Here is a 21,812-nt window from a genome sequence, read left to right as displayed (position 1 = left end):
ATTTGCACTAAGGTCATGGCAAGAGAGATTTGTTGAAAGTGGCAAAGGATCATTCCAAACGCCATAGGGCATTTTCAAAGAAATTTTCAAAAGACATTTTTCCCAAGTGAAAAGCATTTTTGTTTGAGTCCAAATAAAAAAAAGGAACCTCCAAGACCAAAATCAAGTTTTGGGTGAATCCAAATAAAACTCTTGCCATAAAAAAATATTTTGAAAGGGGGGGGGGTTCTTTTGAAGAAAAATTTAAAACACCTCCCTCAAGTCAAAATCAAAATTTTTGAAAAGGACAAATAAAATTTTGGGTGTCACAACACCTACCCCCTTAGGAAAAATCTCGTCCTCGAGATTTCAGCTGATCCTCGAATAGATATGGATATTCTGCCTGAAGAAAATCTTCCCTTTCCCATGTAGCTTCTTCCTCAGTGTGGTTGCTCCACTGAACTCTGAAAAATTTTGTCGTTTTCTGACGGGTCCTCCTTTCAGACTCTTCCAAAATCTTTATTGGCCTCTCTCTGTAGGTGAGGTCTGGTTGCACATCAATGCTCTCATGAGATACATGCTTCTCCGGGTTACTTACACATTTTCTCAATTGTGAGACGTGGAACACGTCATGGACGTCTGACAGCTCCTTGGGTAGGTCTAGTTGGTAGGCTACCGTGCCTCTTCGTGCAATTATACAGAATGGTCCAATAAATCTCGGGGCTAGCTTCCCCTTAATTTTGAACCGTTGCAGACCCCTCATGGGAGATACTCGGAGGTATACGGAATCACCGGGTTCAAAGCTGACCTCACGATGCTTTTGATCGTAGTAGCTCTTTTGTCGGCTCTGTGATGTCTTGAGTCTGTCCCTGGTCTGTTTTACTTTCTCCTCGGCCTCCTTGAGCATGTCAGGGCCGAAGATACGACTGTCACCTGTTTCTGACCAATTCAGTGGGGTACGACACCTCTGTCCGTACAATGCTTCAAAGGGTGCCATTTGTAAGCTGGCTTGGTAACTGTTGTTGTAGGCAAACTCGGCATATGGCAAACTTTCCTCCCAACTGGATCCATAGGTGAGCACACAGGCTCTCAGCATGTCCTCTAGGATTTGGTTCACACGTTCCGTTTGTCCATCAGTCTGAGGGTGGTACGCTGTACTGAAAGCTAGTTGCGTGCCCAGGGCTTGTTGCAGGTGATCCCAAAATTTGGAGACAAATTGGGTGCCTCGGTCGGATATTATAGTCTTTGGGACTCCATGCAAAAACTATACGAGAGAGATAAAGCTTGGCCAGCCTTTGTGTGGAGTAGGTAGTCTTCACGGGAATGAAATGAGCAACCTTGGTTAGTCGGTCTGTGATGACCCATATGGCGTCATTTCCGCGTTGTGATCGAGGTAGTCCGACGATGAAGTCCATTCCTATTTCATCCCATTTCCACTCCGGTATCCTGTTTGGCTGGAGTAGCCCTGCTGGCTTTTGATGCTCGGCCTTGATGCGCTGACATGAATCGCAACAAGCAATTAATGTGGCTATATCCATTTTCATACCGTGCCACCAAAATCTTTCCTGAATGTCTTTGTACATTTTGGTTCCTCCAGGATGGATCGAGTATGGAGCAGTGTGGCTTTCGGTTAGGATCTGTTGCTTGAGCTCTTCAATGTTAGGTACGCAAAGTCTGTCTCCGTACCATAATATTCCTTCACTGTCTGTGACGAACTCTGTCGGTTAGGATCTGTTGCTTGAGCTCTTCAATGTTAGGTACGCAAAGTCTGTCTCTGTACCATAATATTCCTATTCTCTCTCTTCCAACTAAGCATAGAAATATTATTTTACTCCTTACAGCCTGCTGACTGTACCTTATTGTACTTGCTCTCAAGATGCATTTAAAAAAACACCTGTTGTGATTGACCCATGCAGGTGTAATCCTATGTGTAAAAACTAATGATATCTCGAGAATTTTATGGGGAAAATGGTATCTCGAGAATTTTATCGGAAAATGGTATCTCGAGAATTTCGTCGAAAAAATGATATCTCGAAAAAGATGTGAGATAAGGCGAGGAGGAGTGGGGCGTGGTGGTGACTGGTGGTCGGACTGGCGGGAGGCATGGGGATGGACGACGCCGGCAGGCGGCAGCGGCCACCATGCTAGATTGTTCCAGAGACTTCCTTTTTTAATTGCTCAGCAATGAGGTTGTGGGAGATGAACGAGGCAAGGCCTTATCTGTAAATATGGAGAGAGGTGCGGGTATATTTTGTAAAATTGGCATAGTTTACTTTCTATCCATCAGATATAGATTGGACGGTCTATATTACAAAATGGCAGGCACACCATCATCACCAATTCGGTTCTTTATAAGATATAAGTAGATATATAGAGATAGAGATATTTCGTTGTGTGAAAACAAATTTAAATATGAACGAATAATCGGTGTCCGCGGTCTTCTGCTGGGAGCCCGGGACACAGTTGGATGGCCTCATAGTAGTAGTAGTGTAGAGTACTGCTAGTACTACTAGATAGTGAGTGTTTACTAGTGTATCTACGTACTAATTGCAACACATGCATTTGTTAGCAGTATAATGACCACGTATGGATTTGATGGTAAGATTTGTGTAAGTTGGATGTCACATTATTGTTCTAACATGTGGTCAAAGTTAGCCTCCAAAACGCATTTTATACCCTATATGGATTGAGGGAGTACATGCATTGCCGAGGTTTCTCATAATCCTTGCGTGCAACGTTTTTATTGAAGCTTGAAATGTGAACATGTGAATGGGAGGGACTACTACAACCCTTCCAAAAGAACTGTAGTACTAATGGTATTGTACTCCCTCCGTTCACCATCTCACATGCTCAGTTTTTTCATTTGATAAGAGGCAAACCATGTTGGGCCTACCTTAGAGGCAAGGCTCTATACACTGAAGATGCTCTGTACGTATTACCTTTGATGTGTCCCGTCAACTTGCAGAACGAGGAGAAGCTTGCTTCGTACGCCGTCTCCCCCACCCATGGGCGCGGTGGCTCGCAGGACAAGGTGAAGCTTGCTTACTATGCCTTACGCCCGCTCCCTCGCCCATGCGCGCGGTGGCTCGCAGGACGAGGAGAAAATTATATATACTACATACTACTCCCTCCGTTTACTCCTCGTCCCTACCTTGGTTAGAGAGATTATTTTTTTCGAAACGGTTAGAGAGATTATCATATTGTTTGAAATATGTCTTTTAGTAGTAGGAGTAGTACAGTGGTACATAGGAGTAGTACTACAGCAATTTCCTTAGAGTCCGTGGTGCAGCAAGCTACCCTAGGCAATGTTACTACTCCCTCCTTTCCGGTTTATGGCTCAATTTCAAAATGTCTCCAACCAAGGTAGACGTGAGTGGTGGAATTAATTTCGTAGTTTGCACAAGTAATTAGTACGCTTGTTTTTCTCAAGAAGTTATGTTTACTGATGCATTAATTAGAATGAATGCATGCATGGCCACTAACTTTCCATGAACTTCTACATGCATTGGTGAGTTTTCTCTTGACACTGCTTGCATCGGGTGATTTAAAGCACCTCGAAATCCAAACATGTGATGGTACTACTACTAGTAGAATTGAGATTTATAAAAAAGAAAAATGAATTTTTTTAGGTGAGCCCTATAAACCGGAAAGGAGGGAGTAGTAAGTAGTACTACCTCCATAGTGGGTAAGTACTCCGTAAAATCAGATTTTTCCCAAAACTAAGTCGCTCAACCTTTATTTGCTTGTTTCCCTTCCTGCCTCAAACAGACTATGCAAAACTCCCCTGCCTGCCGCGCGGGAAAAGGCCCGCCCTTGCCTTTTTTAGTCCGGGTTTGTATCAATGGATCGCGTGAAGTAGCAAAAATCAAGCTGTGTCTTGTACTCCTCCGTCGACGCTCGATTTCATGAATTCTGTACTTCCTCTCGCCGACATGTGGGACATATAGCAACCGGGTCGACGTGTCATGCACCAAATAACAGTGCAGAACGGCAGGGGGAAGCACCCCAGTCGTACCGTCCTAGTAGTAGTAATGAGCAATGAGACGTCAAATCACAATGCCGCACCTTCCCAGGCGGACGAAGCAACCATTATTTCACACTTCACTGAATCCGCTTTGCCATCATCTCCTTCAGGAAAACCACATATTGCTTCTGCCATTGTTCTACCTCAAGAGGGACGCACATCGCCTTGGTACATCATGACACGTGGGACCACATGACCGGCCATGCTCCCGCGCCCACCGCTCGGTAAAATCACCTCATTTTTAATACTTCCTCCATATCGCTTTACAGGGCATGCACGTCGTTCTAGGTTGAGAAATTAACTGCTATATATGTGATGAACAGTATATGTTTAGAAACTACATCCGCTTAAGATCCAATGATATACTTTTTGTGACATAGTAACTCATATTTAGTTAGTCAAATGGATGACCTAGAACTACGTGCATGCCCTATAAACCGAGACGGAGGGAGTACTATATTTTTAGATCAATATACCGGGATTCACCAAGGAGCAAAACCAAGTGGTAGGCTGCTTCTGTCGTGTTGGCGTAGCAACTCAAGCAGGGTCAGTCCGCACACGAAATCACTACTGCAGGATGCTGCTAACGCGACACTACGATTAGAGACCCTTCGACGAAACTGTGTGTGATGCAATAATGGCAAACGGTGGTGTAAAAGAACCGTCAAAAAAGGTGCAAAACGTTTGCGATGGCGGAGCCATCAAACACGGTTCAGATTTTAGTTGTGTGTGCGATGTAGGGCATACGGCTCAGTTCAATGAACTGTTTGCGATATGGCGGAACAAAAGAAACGGGCAGCCAGATGAAGGCATGTGCGATATACATCATACGGTTCACTCGAATGAACTGTTTGTGATCAGGAGGAACAATAGAAACGGGCAGCTACATAAAGGTGTGTGCGATTGAGGGCATACGCTTCAGAAGGATTAAATATTTGCGATTAGGCAACAGAACAGAAACGGGTCAACCAGATCAAAGTGTCTGCGATTGATGGCATACACTTCACACGGATGAACTGTTTGCAATTAGCCACAACAAACTGAAACAGTTAGATAGATCAACGTGTGTGCACTAGACGGGCACACACATTCTAATTAAAAGAAGTGTGCGCGATGGTAATAACGAGCGCGCATGGTTGTTGGAACAAGACGTGTGCTGACATTGCCTATTGCGGTGCACCCTATGGTGCAAACGCCACGTACGCGGCCGAGAAGGCGTACGTGCCCATGTTACGCCTTCCGGGAATAGTGCCGCACATATAATCGTCAGTAAATTTTGAGCCTGCGTCTCGTCACATTCCAAATTGCAAACCTGTTCACATCGATCAAAACCTAAACGGTTTCCCACTTAGGAGCGTATTAGTACTTGGTTATAAATACTACTACTCCAAGATGACTGCACATTCCTCCTCAACTCCTCATCCACAAAAACAAACAAGTCATTCATCATCGTTCCCTTGCGTCTGCCATGGCCAGCGTGAGTTTTGGGCTGAGAGATTGCCACCAGGGATATGCAAGCATGGAAGCAGAAGCACGAGATATGTACCGCCTCACCGCGAACGCAACCGACATGTCCCGCCCCGCGGCCGTAGCAGCATAGAGGTCCTGCCGCGCCGTCGATGCAGCAGACTGGTCCGGCCGCGCCGCGGAAGCAGAAGAGATGTCCCGCCACGCCGTGAATGCAGCAGAGATGTCCTCCCGCGCCACGGCGGCCTAGGTAAATGTCTCGAGGGCAAGCGAGGACTCTTACAGGCGCATGCATGAGATCGTCCATAGCCAGATGGATCAGATCTCCGGTTGGGCGAGGTTGCAGGACGACATGAAAGCCTCTTTTGAACAGGCTACCGGCGTCATCTAGCAACTAAATGAGAGCAATGCGAAGCTCCGGGCCGAGCGCGACTGGCTGAGGGCGAAGATAGTCGGAAGTGCGGAGTAGCAGGAGGAGACCACTACCTTATTGAAGAGGACCGAACGTCATCGTTGAGAAACTTATGGACGAGAATGCCATGCTGCACATCGATCGCAGAAGGCTAGTGGAGGAATCCGTGGATGCTCTCAAGCAGCATCTTGAGGACAAGAAAGAGCTCATCACCGCTTGCCGTAGAGACTAGTTCCCGCGGCCTGCAGCAGCGCATCAAGAAAGTAGAGATCAGCGAGCCAAATCGTTGTCTTCCTTCTTTTGCCCTTGTGTATTTCGGGTGTTGCCGCATATGGCTTTTTTTAATTATGTTCCTAAATATGTAAGACAATTATTATCCATTGTCTATAAGTCGCAGTCGATGCCATATAGGTCCGTCGGATCTTACATCAAGCTCCGTGTAAAACTTTCTTTTCAGATTTTCATTTTTCTCTCTTAAATCTCTGTCCCGTGAGACATATAGACACGCCGTAGAACAGGGGCTCCGGCGCCATTAATGGAGACGCTGGGAGGGAGGTGCACGGCGGGTAGAGGTCAAAGGGCTGTCCTCACGATGAGCACGCGCAGGGGTCTGATCGCACGCCTCCCGTACTGAAATAGCTACCCCGCATGGCACCTCCTAGCCAATAAAAAAGGGACGCGTGGCGGCACGTAATTGGTAAGTAGAACACCCACGGTTTCAATAATACTTGTGTTTCTGATTTGTAACGTGACAACACTTGTTCCAAAATGACTTTGTCGATTGTTAATGTGTGCGCCTTCGCAAATCGGACAAAAAAATTACCACAGCATGTTGGAGCCATGTCATGACACCATGGCAAGTTTCATGATTTTCAGGCGTGTTTTGGATTTACAGAAATTAAAAAACCAAGTTTCTCAATCTTTCCGGCAGAGCCACGATGCCCAGATGTTTGGTTCAGTTGCAAAAATTAGATAGTGCTATTGATTTTTAGCTGCATATATTTTGATAAATCGCAGTGTCTCTTGGCTTAGCACCGAAGTCTGGCTTTAATTTGCATACTGTATTCTAAACCGTTTGCGTTGAAGAGATCCACATATCATGCGTTGAACAGCTTGCACGCTTCCCGATGAGCCTGCGCACCGGACTGCGCTAGCACGCCTCCCGTTCAGTCAAGCAGATGTCCGCACGGCACCTCTTATAGCCATTAAAACCAAGACACGTGGGGTCACGTGAATGGTTAACAGAACGCACACGGTTTGAATTATACAAACGTTTGAGAAGTTACAGTGGCAGCTATTTTTTCAAAATGCCTTTGTTGGCTGTTATTCGAGTGTGCCTTCTCTCAAAATGGACACGAAAAATACCATAGCATCTCGGGTGCCATTCCATGATAGCATGCCAAGATTCATGAATTTTAGACGAGTTTTGGGTTTACTAGAATTTAAAAGCCATGTATCACAATGTTTTGCCGGCAATCAACAGTCCCCTGGTGTTTGAAATTCATTCCCATTTCTTGCATGGGACCTAAGCATGCACCCAAGGACATAGATTCGATTTTTAAACCAATTTATATGCACTGGAGCATGTGCATGTATTTCAAATTTGAATTATGCACATGAAATGCCTAGAAAACATAGTTAATGTATAAAAATGTCCAAACGAACCCCGAAAAATTCCAAAACTTAACACAACACTCCTGTTGTTCTATGTTGGCACTAGAAAATTTTGTAAAGCAATAAGAGGCAACGGATATCGTTTTGTCCCCAAAGGTGGCACATTCCGTACCGAAACCATCAGGCTTGTTGTGAGAAACTCTGGTTTGTGAGAAGCTTATACCCAAACCTGCCCCAAATGGGACAAAAAATTTACCACGGCATGTCGGGTGCCGCTCCATGATACCATGCCAAGTTTCATGAATTTCAGACGAGTTTTGGATTTACTAGAATTTAACTACCAGGTATCTCAACGTTTTGCCGGCAATCAACAGTGCCCTGGTGTTTGAAATTCATTCCCATTTCTTGCATGGGACCTAAGCATGCACCCAAGGACACAAATTTGATTTTTAACCATTTTATATGCACTATGTATTTAAAATTTGAATTATGCACATAAAATGCCTAGAAAACCAAGTTAATGTATAAAAATTTCCAAACGAACCCCGAAAAATTCCAAAACTTAACACAACACTCATGTTGTTCTATGTTGGCACTAGAAAATTTTTGCAAGCAATAAGAGGCAACGGATATCGTTTCGTCCCCAAAGGTGGCACGTTCCGTACCGAAACCATCAGCCTTGTTGTGAGAAGCTATTGTTTGTGAGAAGCTTATACCCGAACCTGCCCCAAATGGGACAAAAAATTTACCACGGCATGTCAGGTGCCCCTCCATGATACCGTGCCAAGTTTCATGAATTTCAGATGAGTTTTGGATTTACTAGAATTTAAAAACCAGGAATCGCAATGTTTTGCTGGCAATCAATAGTGCCCTGGTGTTTGAAATTCATTCCCATTTCTTGCATGGGACCTAAGCATGCACCCAAGGACACAAATTTGATTTTTCAACCAATTTATATGCACTGGAGTGTCGGGGAAATAACACCTATGGGATCACTGGAATCCCTTCTGCGGTTGGCGGGCGCGGGGTTGTGAGAAGAGCAGGTTTAGGAGCTAGCACAAAGATCGTTTACCCAGGTTCGGGCCGCGAGGATGCGTAATACCCTAGTCCTGCTTTGATGTGTATTTCAGTGTTCTTGAGCTCTCGAACTAGCTACGGTGGCTGCACCGTTCCAAAGAGCCGAATCCCTCTCCTGGTCGCCTCGAGCCTCCTTTTATAGGCAAAAGGGGTCGCCACAGTGGCACACAGGAGGTGCAAAGGTCTACAGTGCGTGAGTTTATCGCCCGGCGTTACGGGACAGAACGCATTTAATGCGCTGCTTAGGTGTCCATTAGCTTTATCGGGGACGGGAACGAGGCCCATCCCGTCTGTCGCCGCTTCGCCTCGCTTCAACACGCGCCCGGGCCAGCAATGCACGCGGCGCCATGTAGGCAGGCAGGCAGCTAAGATGGCGCGGTGGTAGGGCCTTCATGAAGATTTGCATGCCATCACGCAGGTGCTTGCTTGGTCGGTGTAGAGGCTTCCCGTCGCCACGCAGGTGCCTGCCCAGCTGGGTGAGCTAGCAGCTACATGGGAACGGCGGTGGTATCTTGGCAGATGTGGGTCTGGCTGCGGCCCCGCTGGTGTCCTCGGCAAGGGTCTTGCCAGGGGGCCCGGCAAGGGTCTTGCCGTGGCGCTGTGGTTGTCCCCGGCAAGGCGCTTGCCGGGGGTCTTGTGGATTTCCTCGGCTAGGATCCCGTCGAGGGCCGTCGTCTTCTGGTCCTCATCTGATCCTTGTGTCTTTATGATCTTGACAAAGATCTGCATGCCACCACAAAGGTGCCTCCCGAGCCTTGGTTCCAACGTAGTCGTTGGCGGCGTTTGGAACTCTTGGGCTCGAGGGTGGCTCGCTCTGCTGGTACGGGGCAAGTTGCCCCGGCAAGGCTCTTGCCGGGGCCGCGGAGGCCGCCCCGGCAAGCGCCTTGCCGGGGGAGTCCACCTTGCCCTCTTGCTCTTTGGTGTTCTTGGTCTTGGCGTTGTTTTTGTTGGCCTTGTGCTTTTGTTTCCCTCTGGCTTCCCTCCTCTGCCCGGCTATGTGCGACCATGGCGCGCGGCTCTGACTGCCCGTGCACAAGTAAAGGGGTCAAAAGGAGAGCCCCTACTTTTGTACAGCGACAGGAGCCCCCGGGTCTGGGCCACACATAAGTGCGACGCGTTGTTGGGCCAGGCCCAGAACGCTGCGCGCACAGTTGGGGCGGATTTTACCGCAGTAACTTTTCGTCCGCTGTGCTTCCCCACGACCCGCGTTGAACGCGCGACGTGGAGGGTCGTGCGTGACGTGGGGGTCATGCGTGGGGCGGTTCCCGCATGCATGCATCACATCATGGTAAAGAGGCGGCTCGTGCCTTCCCCAAAAAGAGGGAGGCGCGGAGGCGCAGCTCATTTACCCGGGCGGACTCGGGTCGTGGCCTTCAAGGCGTCCATGCCCCACGATCATGGGGTGGGGAACGGTCGCCTCACCCGCCCCCTCAATTCTGCTTGCTCGCCACGTGTCCCCCATGCAGGTGGCAGGCGGTGGAGGCGGGAAACCGGGCCGTCGCTGATTGGGGCAGCGGGTCGGTCTCGATTCCCTGCGCCTCCGATGGCCGGATTGGCCGAGCAGGGCGGCCGAGCCCCGACCCCACCCCTTTATAAGAAGGGGGAGGGGGACGGCATCCCACATCCTTTCATCATCCATACCCATTCACTTCGGCTCCTTTCTTCCGTCTGCCATGGCGAGAGGAGGTGCCGGCCCTTCAACGGTAGCCACGAGGGTCGCTGCTCGACAGCGCGTCCCTCCTTCCCAAGAACTTGTGGCGGCGGAGCAGGCCACAAGAGGAAGAGGGAGGGGGCGAGGCCGAGGTTGCCGTGGTGCTCGGGGAAGAGGGGGATGGGGCGGCGCTCCGGCCTCGCCCCTGTCAACGATGCCTCCCCCTATGCAGGGCCACATCAGGGACCAGCCCCGCGAGTTCTTCATTAGGCTGCGCCGGCCACCGAGTCGCCGCCTCTGTCTCCCTACCCCATTTTCTCGGGAGATGGAGCTCGATCCGCCCCAGACCCTCAGGCTGCACATGAGGGGCTGCAGGAACGGCGGCACGCGGGTCGACGTTGACTTCCCCGCTCCTCACGTCATGTACCTCCGCCGCGGATGGAAGACGTTCGCTCGCATCCACAGCCTGACGGCGGGGCTCGTTCTCTATTTCAAATTAATGGAGAACGGCTACTCTCCGTCAAGGTCTTTGGAGATCTTGGAACTCGCCTGAAGTGCTACGTGGAGAGCTCCTCCGACGATGAAGATTCCTCCTCGAGCGGGAGTGACGAGGAGGACAGTGACAGCGACGACGAGGGCGTCGAGCGGCGAGGCGCCGGCCCTGACTCCGACTGACCGTGTCGCCCCTCCCTCGGCCACAAGCCCTGCCCAGGGCCTTCCTCGTCAAGCTCTTCATCGATGCGTTCCCCATCGCCTCCTTGGGCGGCTGGCGTAGGAGGGCCGAAGAAGGCGAAGAAGGCGGGCGGCGGCCGTCAAGTCGGAGTACACGGGCACCGATGCCTTCGTCACGTATTGTCGGGCCGCTGCCTCATCTTCCAGCTCCGGCACCGGGATGCTCTCTTGGTGCCTTCTGCTTCTCGCACCTCGCCTAGGCGCTCCTTTCGCCCTCCTGCTACCTTGTTCCATCTCTTGAGGAGAGGGACAAGAAAGGGGTTACGGGCATCTTATCTTTTTTTTAGTTTGTAAGCCTGCGGGCACTTGTTAGATTTAAAACTTTTAATCCCCTTGCTCATGTTTTTCATCCCGTATGAACTGTACCTGTATGGGACGTTTTTAATGAAAAAGGGTGCTTGCCGGGTTCTTTGTGCATGAGCGAGGCCCATGCCAAGGAGTGAATCCTCGTTATTTTTAAGATAAACATTGTCGCCCGGCAACAGGCCTTGCGGTCCCCCCACTTCAGTCGACCATTCTCACGCTCTTGGCGGAGGCATGGGCGAAGTAGAGTTAGGCCCCTCATTCCTTTTCTTGCCACCGCGAGTACGACCAAGTTCCGACCCAGGGGATAGCTCCTGGGTACAGGAAAATAGGAGCACTGTGGTTTAAGAATATAAACGAGGTTTCACATGTCCCAGTTCCATACGGAAACGCATAACACGGGATGAAAAGACTTATCTGAATCCGCAGCCCCCCGGCAACCTTGGCTTGCCGTGGTTGGATCCTTGTGTCTTTGGGCCCCCGGCAGTCTTGGCTTGCCGGGGCCGGAGCGTCGGTTCGTTCTCTTTCTTCCAAGTGGCTCAGCAGAAGCGTCCACGTGCCCTGCGAACCAAAGAAGACAGAAAGACGCACACTCGACCTCTAGGCTAGGGGTTAGTCGCCGCTAAGCACTATCAACCCTAACCGAGGGAGAGACTTAACCTAGCATGCATGCTATAACTTAGGGCGCCAGCGCTTCATTTATTTATGCTCAGGGTCTGCGCCTGGCTTTGTACCAAGGGTTACATGCCTTGTCGGCAAGGCTTGTACAAAAGGGTGGCTTGCTGAGAGGCCCGGCAAGCGCGCCTTATGGGTAAAACTTGCGAAGATGTTCGATGTTCCAGGAGTTGCTCACTGGAATAGCATCTTCGTTCTCCAGGCGGACTGCATCGGGCCTGGTGACTCGTATTACCCGATAAGGGCCTTCCCACTTCGGCGTCAACTTGTTGGAATTCTTGGCCGATTGAACGCGCTGAAGAACAAGGTCGCCTTCCTCAAAGCTTCGGGCATGAACCTTGCGGCTATGGTAGTGGCGCAAGGCTTGCTGGTAGCGTGCTGCTCTCACAGCCGCCCGAAGACGATCTTCCTCAAGGAGCGTTGCGTCATCTTGCCGCAATTGCTCTTGCTCAAGCTCGTCGTAAGCGAGCACTCGAGGTGACCCGTATATGAGTTCCGTGGGGAGAACTGCTTCTGCCCCGTATGCCAGGGCAAAGGGTGTCTGGCCGGTGGCTCGATTTGGCGTCGTCCTGATCGACCAAAGAACCGCCAGCAACTCATCAATCCAGCGCCTTCCACTCTTGTGCAGCCTGTCAAAAGTCTTTGTCCTCATGCCTCGCAACACTTCAGCATTTGCCCTCTCTGCTTGGTCGTTTCTCCGTGGGTGTGCTACCGAAGCGAAACAGACCTTGCTGCCGAGGTCTTGGATGTATTGCATGAAGGTGTGGCTTGTGAACTGCGTGCCATTGTCGGTGATGACTCTGTTTGGCACACCAAAACGGCAAACTAGCCCTTTGAAGAACTTGACAGCTGACTGTGCTGTCACCTTCCTCACTATTTCCACCTCCGGCCACTTTGTGAACTTGTCAATCGCAACGTACAAGTACTCAAAGCCCCCGACAGCGCGGGGGAAAGGGCCCAGGATGTCGAGCATTCAGACCGAGAATGGCCAGGAAAGAGGAATTGTTTGAAGGGCTTGAGCTGGTTGATGAAGCTTCTTCGAATGGAACTGACACGCTTCACACTTGGTTATTAGTGTCGTTGCATCCTGGAGGGCAGTGAGCTAGAAGAAACCCTGCCGGAACGCCTTGCCGGCAAGGGCCCCGACCCTATGTGGGAGCCACATATGCCTCCGTGTATCTCCGCCAACAGCTCCAGTCCTTCCTCCCGGGGAATGCACTTCAATTTCACACAGTTCGATCTCTTCCTATACAGGACGTCATCGACGAACTGATACATAGCAGACCGATGGGCTACTTTCTCCGCTTCTTCCTGCTCCTCAGGAAGCTCCCCTGCTTGGAGGAATCGGACGGAATGCTGCGCCCATGCCGGAGCCTGGGGCTCATCGGCAAGGACCAAAGGCATTTCTTCTGCCATGGGAGCGGCCGTCTCTACGGCCAGGGCTTGACGGTCTGCCGGAGTTAGTCGCTCCTTGATAAGCTCAGAATCCGCGGCAACACCCTTGCCGGCGGCCCTCGGGGGCTCAGCGGGAAAGTACTTGCCGGGGCCTGATTTCCTTCGTTTGTTCTGCTCCGTTGATGGTTCGACGGATGGTTGAGTTAGCCGAAGCAAAAAGGTACCTGGTTCCACAGGTAGCCTGAATGCGGCGCGCTTTGACAAGTAACCGGTGATGTCGTTCTCCGCTCGGGGAACGTGCTCCGCTTGTATACCGTCAAAGCACTCCTCCAGCTTCCTCACCTCATCCACGTAGGCCTCCATCAACGGGCTCTGATAATCTTTGTTGACTTGTCTGACGACAAGCTGCGAATCACCCCTGACGATGAGCTTCTTAACCCCGAGGTCTGCCGCGATCCTGAGACCGGTAAGCAACCCCTCGTACTCAGCAGTGTTGTTGGTGGACATCTCCCTACGAAAGTGCATCTAGATTACATACTTGAGGTGCTCTCCGGTGGGTGCGACGAGCAGCACACCAGCACCGGCGCCTTGCGGCGAGAAAGCCCTGTCAAAGTACATAATCCAGTCGCGACTTGTTTCCTTGCCGGGGAGAGTGGTCTCCTGGATCTCTTCATCAGGCGTTGAGGTCCATTCTGCAATGAACTCCGCCAGGGCTCTACTCTGGACTGTTGAAGTACTTTCAAACTTCAACCCAAAGCTCAATAACTCCAAGGCCCACTCCACAATTCTTCCGGTTGCGTCTGGGTTGTGCAGTATCCGTTGCAACGGGAGGCGGGTGACGACAGTGATCTCGTGAGCTTGGAAGTAATGACACAGCTTCCTCGAGGCCATAAGGAGGCCGAAGAGCAATTTCTGCACACCGGAGTACCTTGACCTAGCCCCCTGTAAGAGGGAGCTGACAAAGTAAACCGGGTGATGCATCATCTTCTTCTTCTGCACCACTTCATTTGGTTGTGCGGGCCCTGTCCTGATGGCGTCAGACTCCGCCGGGGGCCTTGCCTTGCCGGCACCAGGCCCTGCCAGGGGAATCTCTGGCTCGCCATCCGCCGGCCCTGCCGTTGCCACTGCCTCTTCGTCGACCTCCCTCTGTGCCACCAGCGCGGCGCTGACCACTTGATTCGTCGCCACCAGATACAGCAGCAACGGCTCTTGCGGTTTAGGCGCCACCAGTACTGGTGTGGAAGAGAGGTATTTTTTCAGATCCTGTAGTGCTGCTTCGGCTTCCGGGGTCCACTCCATCGGGCCCGCCTTTTTCAAAATCTTGAAAAAGGGAAGGGCGTGCTCGGCAAACTTGGAGATGAATCGGCTCATGGCGGCAACGCAGCCAGTGAGCCGACGCACATCCTTGATCCGCTTGGGCGCCTCAATCTGCTCGATAGCATTGATCTTGTCTGGGTTTGCCTCGATCACTACAACAGGAACCCCCCTTCGCAACGTATTGATGCGTTGTCGTATGTCTGTATAACCATTGCTAAGGTCTACACCAACGGATTATTATGCGTTGCCTTTGGTGGCGTTGGAAGGGTCTACAACAACGTATATAATTGCGTTGGTAATCAAAGTGAAGATGCGTTGCAATGAAGCAACATATATAGTTGCGTCCTAACAACACTTCGTATGCGTTGGTCATAAAATACACCAACTAATTTTCAAGCAGACATAACAGACGCTTCTGTGCATTGCTACGTAGCATGAACTACTATTTTTATATATTGTGAACAATAATTAGGTCGATACCAACAGTGCACAGGAGCAGCAATCCAGTGACCAAAAATACTTCATATATTAAATCAACCGGGTTGCATTACATTAACACAATCCAAAGAATCCACACATGATTTTCTATACATTGACCATGAAAATTACATTCTACAACTTTGGTGTAAAACTATATGGTAGCAGCCCCATTCTCCACCTTGCAATCAACAACTTAGCCATGCATCATCCATTCATCCTGGCAATCTTCAGCAACAAAGAACTGACATGAATGAATAAAGTATTATTAGAGAGAAAAATCAGGTCAAAAGAGAAATAAAAAAGGAGCAACATACAAAGGTTGAAGGCCATGCGTAAGATTTAGTCACTACCATCTTAATCTTCCCACGATTCATGCTGGCTCATAATATTTTCTATGAACTTAATGTGAATACCTTCCATGACAATGTTACTGGATTAATCGTCACCACCCTGTCCATTGCTTAGTATTGGGTTTGAATGGCAAGTGCCAATCCAACAACTGAAATAAACAGAATAAAAGTTTAGCATATAGAGATGGAAGACCGCATGTAACACTTAAATATTCTAGAGTTGATCCTTTTGTTGAGGGAAGGCTCACATCAGTTCAGTTTAATCTCAATGATCAAGAAAAATCCTTGTCGTTTCTTTTTACCATAAGAGACTCGATTTAATTAATGTTAATGGGTGTGTCTAGGGCACATCTAGATGTGCTCTACTTATTGTACATCTAAGTGAGTGAATCAAGCATAAAGAGAAAAAGAAGAAAGAAAAAATAAAATATCCACATGAATCTCGATGTAAGATCAATGACATATGACTTAGATGTGCAATACTTATGGCTCATCTACATGTGTTTTAGCAAAACTGTTAATTTTAACAATGCATAGATCTGAACTAGGCATCCCATTGTGTTAGGCACTCGTCTAAAAATTTTTCCCTTTATTTTTCCTTTTCATGTGCCGCTAGCCTATACATCAGGATCATATATCTAGCATTGTAGACATGCATGTCGTAACGAACATATTTTTTCATGGCACAAAAAGAAAAATCATATCCTAAGGTCAAAGATTATGGTGACGTTAAGGCATCTAGACTGTAATATACACAAAAAAATGTAAATGTATACTGCCACTGAGTAATTGTAACTTTAATTAAGATACCCACACATAAAATGTTCTTTTTTTCTGTCCAACCATTTAAATAAGGAAGTGTAACTTGAACTAACCTATTTTTTTGCAGGGGTAACTTCAACTAACCTGCCAAAAAGAAAACTTGAACAACACTGTCATTTAGGTGTACATTTTCGTTCCACCAAACTTCTGCAGGCCGACACAAGTCCGTTGGACAACACTGTCATTGTACACCAGAACACAATTTCCTCTCATGAATATAGATTTCCTAAACTAGCCACTAAGCATCATCAATCACACACAAAACTAATCAATCACCAAATATACTAAAATAGCAGATTCGTTATAAAAACACTCTCTTGATTGAGAACCAATTCATTGCAATATCCCAAAGAATCCATCCTTCCAAACATAAAAAATAAGTGGATCAATTACAGATTATTTTCTTGTGGCAAGAAGTACCGTGTGTTGGCTTTTTATGTACATTAGTTTGCATTAACAATTTCCACGATTGTACGGCTGCATCGACATGAGTACACTAGCAAATATTAATAAACTCTAATTCAACTTAAGTAAACTTGCAGAAGCACTACAATATAGTAACTCACGGGTCTCAACAAGTTTTCCGTAGCAGATCTGAGGCCGAAACAAGTTGGACCAAACAACTCCTCTCTCCTGCTAAGAATCAAAAGAATAGAATAAATTCTGGATCGAAGCTCTAGTATGTACACCTAGCGGAGGGGATTAAGTGGGCAGATGCTGCTTGGATTTAGGATTGGAGGGAGTCGATAGTTAGGGATTATGGTTATCCCATACCTTGGCAGCATGAACAGAGGGCCAGAGGATGTGTCGAGTAGGTCCTTGTCTCTGGTAGTCAATGCATGTCTCCAATGTCGCCATGGTGGCACTAGTACAAGAAAGGGATTGTGGTAAACAAGTGAGCGCTCAGAGTTACAAAGTCTCAAAGGCAGGAATGAAATGGGGAGGGGACAAACCATCATCGCTAGGCATTCTATGATTTACGAACTGAAGTGACGTGGATGTTGGTGCAAGCTAGCGCCGGCGGCGGTGGATCAGACTGAGTGTTCAAGGTAGCGCAGCCGCAGATTGTCGCCACGATGACTTGCAAAGAATCTTCCATGGCTTGACACACAGACAACAAGATTAGGTAAGAGAAGAGGGTGTCTCTCGCAACAAAAAAGAAAGAGAAGAGGGTGTCAGGGGAGGAGTGGCTTACTGAACCGTCAGCGTCGTCGGAGTCGAGGTAGCCAAGGCCGAGCCGGCAGCCGTCCGTGCGGAGATGTGCCGCGGGGTACTAGGGCGATAAACCAGAGGAGGCGCCGGTGAGTGGTGACCCGTGGCCACTAGGGCTGCTGCTGGCCGCATCTAGGGGCGCGGAGGACGTCATCATGGCAGGGTATCCCAGGAGGGCGGTGAGGGGTAGCCGGTCCGGTGGGCGGCGGCGTGGTAGAGCGCCGGAGCTAGCCAGATTCGGCGGCGGCAGCGGTGCAGTATTCACGGAGAGAAAGTATTTGGCTTGCCTGCGTGGTTCTATTTGGACGGAGAAGTTAGAGATAATGTGGAGTTTTTTTCTATCGATAATGTGAAGGTGGGTACAGGGAGGTTAGCGATTCATGCGAGGTGGGGAGGTGGGAGGTGGACCAAACAACACATAGCTAGGATTCGTTGGTAGATATGTGTTGCCATAGGGGTGTTTTTGTTGTAGTGGATCCCACGCTGCGACACAAAGAACCCGAGAAGTTTGCTGGATGGAACACCGAAGACACACTTCTCAGGGTTCAGCTTGAGGTTGATTTTGTGCAGGTTGGCAAACGTCTCTTCTAAGTCTTGTACGAGAGTTGCCTTGTCCTTGGTTTTGACCACTATGTCATCCATGTAAACTTCCATATTTCTATGTAGCTGGGGCTCAAAACCAATTTGGACCGCCCTCGCGAACGTCGAGCCAGCACTCTTCAACCCGAAAGGCATCCATAAAAAGCAATACGTACCACATGGGGTGATGAATGTTGTCTTCTCTTCGTTTGTCGAGTCGGTTTCCGCACCGGCGTCCTCGCTGGGGTACTTCCTCCCCTCTTCAGCCCGAGCGCATCTATCGGCCAGAACATAGAGTTCGGCCACATCCTTGACCTTGTTCATTGCCAGCTCTTCACGCATCTTGCGGTTGTGCACATTCTGATGGAATGCGCTGATCACGGCGGCATCATGAACATATGGGATGTTGTATTGCACTCGGCTGAACCTCCGTATGTACTTGCGCAGGTTTTCACCTTCCTTCTGGGGAATGATATGCAAATCACTCGCCTGGCCATGAGCTTGGTGGCCTCCGGTGAAGGCACCAACGAACTCATCACACAGATCCGACCAAGAAGAAATGGAATCCGCCGGCAAGTGCATCAACTAAGACATGACATTGGGCTTCAGGGCCAACGGGAAGTAATTGGAAAGCACCTTGTCGACGCGAGCCCCAGCGGCTTGCATCGCGATGGTGTAGATGCTGAGGACTCCGACGAGTGGGTCTTGTCGTTGTACTTCTCGCCGACAACAGGCTTGAACGTACGGTGGGATGGCCACTGGAACTGCCGCAGCTCACGGGTAAAGGCTGGGTAACCCACCTCGTAAGGTAGGCCGTCGGAGCCTCCCGGTGCTGGGTGGTCCATAGCGGGCCCCGCCCGCCTATCTGACTGGTGGCGTATATCGCGCCGGCGCTCGATGGTGGTTCGAGCGTCTTCATGGGCTCGCTCCCGAAGAACTTGGCGCTGGTCGCGGTGGGTCCGTGGGTCGGACGACGCTATGGAAATGTTATCACACGCGTCATCATGACAGGTCGACACCCGCGGTGGCTGGCGTGGAGGAGGAGAGTGCACCGTGGCCGCAGCACCTCCGGCCCCTCCACCGCTGGCGTGCGGTGGTTCGACGGAGCGTCGGCCTGAGGGCCCAGCTGGTCGTGGCTCGTCTTGGTTGGCGACGCCGACAAAGCTCCGGATGGTGGCCCTCCACACATCGAACTTTTCCGCAGCAGGACGGAACTCGAGGAGTAGCTGCGCGCGCGCCAAAGCTTCCGCTAGCGTGGACCGTGGCGCGCGCTTCGACTTCTAACCACGTTAGAAGGAGCTCTATCACGGCCCAGCGGCTGCGCGCCATTTTCGCCAGCACTTCGGCGGGCATGCTGACCTCCTTCGTCCCGCAGATGACGCACAGGACTCTTCCCACGGCGGCGTTCGGGGTCTTCAGCATGGTGGCGCTTCTCGTCGCGTGCACCCTAGGAAGAGCGCGCTGCGGGCACCGGCGTAGGCGTCTTCGAGGTTGCTGCGCCTCCCATAGGGGGCACAGTGACACCCCTGGAGGGCCCCGTGCCGCCTGCGGGGGACCCGGCCCCCTCTTTGGATTTGGCGGTGTGCGGCCCGTCGCCTGGCGCACGAACGACGCCGCTTGCCAGGCTCTGACTGCCAGAGCGATGCTGGTGCTCGCGGGCCGCGTCTCGGGTTCTGTCCGCGACCGGCCTGCTGCCCGCCCGCACTGGCACGGGCCGTTCGGCCCCCGACGAGCCGATCGCCGTGATCGTCTTCTTCTTGGGAGCCATGGTGATGAAGAACTGCTAGGCTAACTGCTAGACCAGATTCTCACAACTGCGCACCCTACCTGGCGCGCCAAAGATGTCGGGGAAACGACACCTATGGGATCACTGGAATCCCTTATGCGGTTGGCGGGCACGGGGTTGTGAGAATAGCAGGTTTAGGAGCTAGCACAAAGATCGTTTACCCAGGTTCGAGCCGCGAGGATGCGTAATACCCTAGTCCTGCTTTGGTGTGTATTTCAGAGTGTTCTTGAGCTCTCGAACTAGCTACGGTGGCTGCGCCGTTCCAAAGAGCCGAATCCCTCTCCTGGTCGCCTCGGGCCTCCTTTTATAGGCAAAAGGGGTCGCCACAGTGGCACACAGGAGGTGGAAAGGTCTACAGTGCGCGAGCTTATCGCCCGGCGTTACGGGACAGAACGCATTTAATGTGCTGCTTAGGTGTCCATTAGCTTTATCGAGGACGGGAACAAGGCATGTCCCGTCCGTCGCCGCTCCGCCTCGCTTCGACACGCGCCCGGGCCAGCGATGCGCGCGGCGCCATGTAGGCAGGTAGGCAGCTGAGCTGGTGCGGTGGTAGGGCCTTCACGAAGATCTGCATGCCACCACGCAGGTGCTTGCTGGGTCAGTGTAGAGGCTGCCCATCGCCACGCAGGTGCCTGCCTAGCTGGGTGAGCTAGCAGATGCATGGGAACGGCGGTGGTATCTTGGCAGAGGTGGGCCTGGCTGCGGCCCCGCTGGTGTCCTCGGCAAGGGTCTTGCCGGGGGGGCGGCAAGGGTCTTGTCGTGGCACTGCGGTCGTCCCCGGCAAGGCGCTTGCCGGGGGTCTTGTGGATTTCCTTGGGTAGGATCCCGCCGAGGGCCGTTGTCTTCTGGTCCTCATCTGGTCCTTGTGTCTTTATGATCTTGACAAAGATCTGCATGCCACCACAGAGGTGCCTCCCGATCCTTGGTTCCAACGTAGTCGTTGGCGGCGTTTGGAACTCTTGGGCTCGAGGGTGGCTCGCTCTGCTGGTACTGGGAGAATTGCCCCGGCAAGGCTCTTGTCGGGGCTGACCTCGCCCTCTTGCTCTTTGGTGTTCTTGGTCTTGGCGTTGTTTTTGTTGGCCTTGTGCTTTGGTTTCCCTCCGGCTTCCCTCCTCTGCCAGGCGCGCGCGGCTCTGATTGCCCGTCCACAAGTAAAGGGGTCAAAAGGAGAGCCCCTACTTTTGTACACTGACATGGAGCATGTGCATGTATTTGAAATTTGAATTATGCACATAAAATGCCTAGAAAACCCAGCGAATGTATAAAAATGTACAAACGAACCCCAAAAAATTCCAAAACTTAACACAACACTCCTGTTGTTCTATGTTGACACTAGAATTTTTTTTAAAGCAGTAAGAGGCAACGGATATCGTTTCATCCCCAAAGGTGGCACGTTCCGTACCGAAACCAACAGGCTTGTTGTGAGAAGCTCTGGTTTGTGAGAAGCTTATACCCAAACCTGCCCCAAATGGGACAAATTTTTTTACCACGGCATGTTGATGCCGCTCCATGATACCATGCCAAGTTTCATGAATTTCAGACGAGTTCTGGATTTACTAGAATTTAAAAACCAGGTATCTCAACATTTTGCCGGCAATCAACTGTGCCCTGGTGTTTGAAATTCATTCCCATTTCTTGCATGGGACCTAAGCATGCACTTTTTCAACCAATTTATATGCACCAGAGCATGTGCATGTATTTCAAATTTGAATTATGCACATAAAATGCCTAGAAAACCCAGTTAATGTATAAAAATGTCCAAACGAACCCCAAAAATTCTAAAACTTACAACAACACTCCTGTTGTTCTATGTATACACTAGGAAAATTTTGAAAGTAATAAAAGGCAACGGATATCGTTTCGTCCCCAAAGGTGGCATGTTCCGTACCGAAACCATCAGGCTTGTTGTGAGAAGCTCTGGTTTGTGAGAAGCTTAT

General features: G+C 50.3%; 1 long non-coding RNA gene across 8 annotated transcripts; it reads right to left on the bottom strand.

The window, feature by feature from the left end:
- Window positions 1-15,153: 15,153 nt before the first annotated feature.
- LOC109753516 (uncharacterized) lies at window positions 15,154-17,944 on the bottom strand. 8 transcript variants are annotated; one of them, XR_012204376.1, is made up of 7 exons: window positions 17,494-17,871; window positions 17,252-17,399; window positions 17,073-17,163; window positions 16,865-16,931; window positions 16,383-16,476; window positions 15,540-15,625; window positions 15,154-15,367 (listed from the first exon to the last, which is right to left on the bottom strand). It is a non-coding gene; the product is annotated as an uncharacterized lncRNA (long non-coding RNA). The 8 variants fall into 8 exon arrangements; XR_012204378.1 differs by having other exon boundaries at window positions 16,352-16,476; window positions 16,865-16,934; window positions 17,494-17,856; XR_012204380.1 differs by having other exon boundaries at window positions 16,865-16,934; window positions 17,494-17,856.
- Between the last annotated feature and the right edge of the window lie 3,868 nt (window positions 17,945-21,812).

Source organism: Aegilops tauschii, chromosome 3, assembly GCF_002575655.3.
Source record: "Aegilops tauschii subsp. strangulata cultivar AL8/78 chromosome 3, Aet v6.0, whole genome shotgun sequence".
NCBI lineage: Eukaryota > Viridiplantae > Streptophyta > Magnoliopsida > Poales > Poaceae > Aegilops > Aegilops tauschii.
This window is presented reverse-complemented; position numbering and strand designations above follow the sequence as displayed.